At 43.1% G+C, this 6,260-nt stretch overlaps 1 pseudogene; it reads left to right on the forward strand.

The window, feature by feature from the left end:
* Window positions 1–4,463, forward strand: part of LOC142078401 (phosphatidylcholine translocator ABCB4-like) — a 47,164-nt pseudogene extending 42,701 nt beyond the window's left edge.
* Window positions 4,464–6,260: the final 1,797 nt, after the last annotated feature.

Here is a 6,260-nt window from a genome sequence, read left to right on the forward strand (position 1 = left end):
CACTGAGTTTTAGTTTAATTACAGTAAGGACGAATTTTTGGAAATTTAGCAGCAGCACTGCTTAGGGTAGCCACTGAACTTCATTGCGTCATCACCTAGCATGTAAAAACTAAGTAAAAGGAAGATGAAAAAAACCTGAAAAGCTCTTCTTGGATCTTGAAGCATCTGGAGGCTGCAGATACATGTCTCTGCATTCATAGGACAATTTTGTACTTGCCAAATAAAGTGATCTCATATTTCATCTGTTTCTTCACTTACATCTGTATTTCATCCATAGTCAGGGCTTCAATTCAGAGGATTTGGATCCTTCCTCTAAAAGTCAGAGAAAAATGTGACCACCGGACTTCCCAAACCCAGATATATGGCTCCCACTGTAGACCTGGCTTTCCGTGAAAGGCAAAACTGTCATCTGTTGCTCAAACTGAACTGCAGCCTGAAGTACAGATAGCCTCCTTGACAGATGGAGATGCTGGAGTGACCTTTTGACTTCTTCTCCCTGGAGTTTGTATTTAGTTCCTGATGCTTGTCAATGAGAGAGTGGCCTTGAACTGTGAGACACCTTTTTCTGAGACTGGAAAAAATACTTAGGCAGTGCTTAATCATTTAACTGCTTCTATTACATTCTGAGAAGACAGATTCATCTCATCAACCCACACAGAAAACAGCTGGCAAGTCAAGTTATTCCTTACAAAGGGGTCCCTAGTCTTAGATGCACACACATACAATTTTTCTTGTAAAGATAGAAACATTTAGCCTATTATTTTTTAGTTGATCATTGTACTGGGTTAGGGCTCTCTGCAATGCCAGGTGCTGTATAAACAGAACAAAAATATGATCTGGGCTCCGAGTCCAATGTCCCAGTGCACCCGCAGGCACGGGACGGTGAGTTAGAACACAGCTCATTAGTTCTGCTTTAGATAGAAGTCATGAGGATAAAGCATAAATATGGACTGATGTTTTATTTAGACAAAATAAGTCTCTGCGTAACAGAGACAGTTAAACTCGTAATTGTGGATGCTAATGTCCAGAGAAGGTACAGTGGGAGAAGAGGAGGAGTTCAAGTGCTGATATATAGAGTTTTACACATGCATCTCATCTTACATGAGCAAGTGGTGGTAGATGAATTTTTCTCACCAATGTACAAGGATGATATCCAGTTATGGGATTAGGGACTACTGTCCATTACTGTCCCCCATTACCGTCATTTGAGAGGTGAGGACATCTGACTCCCAGATCAGCATAATAGAGATGGGATAAAGCTGCTAATAAAGGAAGTGGCTGTGGAAACACTTTGTGGTATAGATCTTCTACTGGTTTCTGAAATAGGTCTTTCTGTCACCAGCATAGTACCAAATGCCTCTGGTACTGATAGCAAGATGGCAGAGAAAGTAGATCTGTATTGGCTCTTTAGTTAGGGTGATAAACAAGTGGGTGCAATACAGTGGCTTCATATGGTTGGAGTTTTTCAAGGTTCATAGAGATGTCTGGTGTTATTTTATTGATTGCAAACATAACTCATCTCCCCATCTCTTCTGCCATGCAAAAGTGCCTAAGTTAACAGACTCAGGGCATGAAATGGCCTGAGTGCTCTGTCTGCTAAAGGCCTTAATTTCGTTAAACTTAAAAAAAAAAAAAAAACACAAACAAAACCCAGCCATCTATAAAGTACTATGATTAAAATACATTATTTCTGACTTTTTAGCTCCTGGATGGCCAAAATGCAAAGACACTCAATATCCAGTGGCTGAGAGCTCAGACTAGTATTGTCTCACAAGAACCAATGCTGTCTGTCTGCACTATTGCTGAAAACATTGCATATGGAGATAACAGTCGGGAGGTGTCACGTGAGGAGATTGTCAGAGCAGCAAAAGAAGCCAATATTCATTTCTTCATTGAATCACTACCGAAGGTAATTAGGCCCTCATTTCCAACTTGCAACTGGGGGAAAAAAGTGCCTACTCATGCTTTCCTAAGTAAATATGGGTTAAAAGCATTTATACTTCCAGCAGAGAGCTAGGCGGTGACAGTAGCTGCAGACATTTGCTCAGTCCTGCTGCATCTCTGCAGGAGAAGTGTCTGTTAATAAAATAACCTGGGTGAGATGGGTACTCAGGCAAGTCATTCTAGATGGAAGAGCATGGAGAAAGGCATGCAGAAAGTGCCGAAAAAGAGGCACTTCCCTTCAGTCAAGTGAAAGTAACAGGAAAGTGCGAAGGCAGCCCAAGGAGCACTGGTCTCACCCTCCTTTTTTCGACATCTTATTAGCCAGGTATGTAAAGTCACACACACAGAGTTGGCTTGGAAAAACAGGCAGAAACCCACCATCTTGTTTCTGCTTCCTTCTCTCCCTTTCCCTATTTATACCTGTTGTTACCTCCTGGTTGCATCTGATGTGACAAGCTGAGTCTCCAGTATAGTGGATCTTTTTGCTGCAAAATAAATAGCACGTTGGGGGGGAAAAGCAGTTTCAGGTTTTCTACATTGGTTGTAAATAATTATTCTAGGAAAAGAAAATCCCAGAAGCTGACCTGCTTATGTCCCGCTGAGCAGCTGCTGGCAGGTGAATGCAAGCAAAGGCTCTTCCTACCTGCTGTCTGAACTGATCAGCTGAAGCTAACACCCGCCTGCCAGCTCGCTCTTGTGGAAAATATGGGCTAGGACAAATATTTCGCAGTCAATAAATTCCCACAGGCTTAGGAGGTTGGTGGGCTTTCCCTGCAAAGCCTCATCCCTTAGATGAGAGATGTACATTTGTTCACACAGCAGGTAACAAACGGGGGAAGCACAGAGCTGGAATCAAATTTCTTGAGTAAATTTGTGTCAGCTTTAAAATAGAGTGCGAGGCAGTTGAGATTTTGAATTTGACTGGCTTCTCATTCATCCTAAATCACTCTCAATGCCTGTCAGGCTGAGTTTTCTTCTTACAGAGAACCGGGGTGGTGAAAGAAGAGCTGGCTGCTTGATGCTAACCTGAGTCTTGGGTTCGCTCCCAGCAATGTCACAACTCTCCTCTCGCACCTGCACTCAGCTGCTCTGCACCTTGGTCCCCTACCTCAAAACAAATGACACTGCTCTTGCTCAGCACCATGGGGTTTGCTCTGCAGTTAAATACGCTCAGAAATGTGTTTCTCAGCTTGGCTACTGTATGTAGGCTCCTCTCCCACGCTTGCCCCAGTGACTGGGAAAGGGGCTGCCCCAGACTCACCACTCAGTGGAAATGCAGCTCAGATGTCACGCTCCACAGGTTTACACTAGTGCTCACTTTCTGTACCTAGAAAAACAGCACCCCTGGGAGACAAAGGAACCCAGTTCTTGTTGGTCAGAAACTACGCATTGCTATTGCCCGAGCTCTTGTACAGCAGCCCCGAATCCTGCTGTTAGGTGAAGCTACCTCTGCACTGGATACAGAAAGTGAAAAGGTACCTTGGCTTTGCAAATGGGAATGGGGGTTTGCAAGTTGGCTGGTCATGCCAACAGGAGGCTCTTTTTTTATAAAACAAACAAATAAACAAACAAACGAACCTTACCCAACCCCCGTCCCAAAAGCAATTCAGTATTATCAATTTTCAAAATAATTTTATTGCAATATTTGGCATCTTTGTGGCCATAGAGCCCAGAACATCAGGTGACATTAAAGAATTCATAACCTTCAGAGCATTAAAAAAAAAAAAGGGAGGGGGGAGGTTAAAAGTGTGTGTACTAAGTATACCATACTCAGTGCTTAGAAACTAGAATACAAAAATATCCAGCATGTTATTTGATTATACCATGATTTTATAATGAAACTATTTGGGGGATTAAGTTGTAATTTTTTAATGAGTGGGACTGAAATTTGGAGCCATTTTCCATGTTGCTGAAAGTGAGTGAGAAAGCGCATGGCTTGTCAAAGGAGCCAGACCAATCTGTTGGGGACAATTTCTAAAACTGACCAACTAAGACCTGCCTGCGCCAGTGAGGAAGGACCAGGCTGTGACCCTGGAGAAGTCTGCTTGACCTGACTTCTGGGGCAAGTGAAAATATGAACACATGCACACCAGTAAGCACTGTCTGTCCCCTGTACCCCACCCCAGATGTGCAAACAGGGATCTGAACTGGTCATCACGGGTAACAGTTTTTCACCTCCGAGGCCATAGAAACATCGCCTCTGCCATTGCTCTATCACAGATAACTTAACAGACTAGGGATGCCACAGGTGGAAACAGCTGCTCTACTTGTTTTTAATTCACCTTTTGGTTTGTTCATTGCGCAGATTGTCCAGGAAGCTTTATTCTCTGGATAAAGCCAGGGAAGGTCACACCTGCAATGCGATAGCTCACTGCCTCTCCACCATCCAAAATGCTGAGAAGATTGCCGTGGTCCAGAACAGCAAGGTCATAGAGCAAGGGACCCATCAGCAGCTCCTGGCTGAAAAAGACTTCTACTATTCTCTGGTCAATGTTCAAAGTGGGTCATGCAATGCATGATGGTGGGCAGTATCTGTTGCTGAAGTGCAGCTGTACAGTTCAGTCTTTTGTACGACACCATTAAGGATGTTTCACTACTTCTGGTTTTGCTAAAATTCTGTAAACAGTTTCCTTAAACCCCATAACTAATAAATAACTGAGGTACATTTGCTTTAAGAACCCAACCCTCTTCTTCCACCAGCACAAAAATTCATAGTTGCTCAAATTAAAGATTACACAGCAGTCATGAAAAAGCCCCATTGACTTGCCAAACTGCAAAGCGAAGGACTCTGGGTGCAGAGGGTCCCTTCTGAGGATCAGCTCTGCAGCGCCTAACATGGGTGCTCACAGTGAAGGGATGCATGTACAAAAATAGGACAGAGGCATTGGAGATGGAACAGGTTGGTCTTTTGGGGGTAGGGAAAAGCACAGTGTCCAGCCTAGGGACAGCAGCAGCAAGCTGTGACGTAGAGCACTAGTGAAAAAGGGACGAGAACTCATTCATCTGTTCAGGTTTTGGGGGTTGTGTTTGTACAGATTGATTGTAGCTACATGTTCTAACTTTGCATTCTCTCTAAACTCCAGTGAGTGATGAGGATTAAGGCAGAGAGATGTACACCAGCAAGAGGCCAAAAAGTTTTCAGAAATGCAGTCTCTGGAAAGAAAGAGAGTAGCTATTGCTTATGCATAAAGATGCCAGCACTCACAGGCAGAAGGAAGGTAGCAACGTGTTCCTCAACACAGATGGGCCCAAAGCAGCATTCCAGGTATGACTGTTTCTAAATAAACGCACATGCAACCCGGAGCAGGGGAAAAAGGAAGCCTGTTGGGACTGGCCACTGTCTCAGTCCTACCAATGCAGAAACCTGGCTCCTATTCTCAGCTTGCCAATGCACTAACGGGTGCAGCCAATTTCTGCAACCCCCTGCTTTAGTCTCAGTGTCTTCAAAGCAAATGGTGCCCGTCCTGTGACAACGGGACTGCACAGCTTAACCACCCTGACCTGAAATCAGAGCCCCTACTCTATTATGCTCCTTCTGCATTGATGACACATTTTCCCAAATCCACACAGACCAAAAAAAAAAATTTGTTTAACACTTTATGCTTTAGTCCCACATGGTCCACAGAGCATAAACTTAGAATAACTTTGAATCACAAATGCTTTACTCTTTACAACAAATTAACACCACGCTCATGAATTCATGCATCCACAGCACGTAACAAGTAGCTCTGACAATTTAATTTTGTTCTCTCTGGATACACTTGTGTCTTCAATTCCTCTAGGCAAGGCACAGACTGTCTCAGCTGAACAGGAAATTCTGCTTTTGCTGGTGATTGAATGACATTTTCTCAATGATCCACTTCCTGAAATAGTTTTCCTTTTTCCATATTTCTACAAGGATTTCTATGCTCCCAGAAATCCCCAGAGAGGCAGGGGTAGGTGTGTGGAAAATAGATGCAAATAAATGCAAAATTACATCCTTCATCAGATTTCAGGCTCTTTCAAATGAGTGTTCAAAGGAAACTGTCCTTGTCACTTGCAACCAGGTTTACTAACCCAATTCAGGGGTGAAACTGACAGTTGTAACTATCAGACAGAACTTATTAAAAAAAAAAAAATCATCAGGCAGAGCTTGATCCAAAATCCTAATCTATTTCACAGAAATCACAGCATCATAAAGACACATGCTTCACTAACCCAGAGACTTCAGAAAGTAATTTACCTCCGAGAAAGAGAGTGAGTTGTTATAATCACTCCAGAACAGGAATGGATTCTTACTCTGTATGAGTTTTGGAAGACCTCAAATCAACATTAAA

Source organism: Calonectris borealis, chromosome 2 (genome assembly GCF_964195595.1).
Source record: "Calonectris borealis chromosome 2, bCalBor7.hap1.2, whole genome shotgun sequence".
Taxonomy (NCBI): Eukaryota; Metazoa; Chordata; class Aves; order Procellariiformes; family Procellariidae; genus Calonectris; species Calonectris borealis.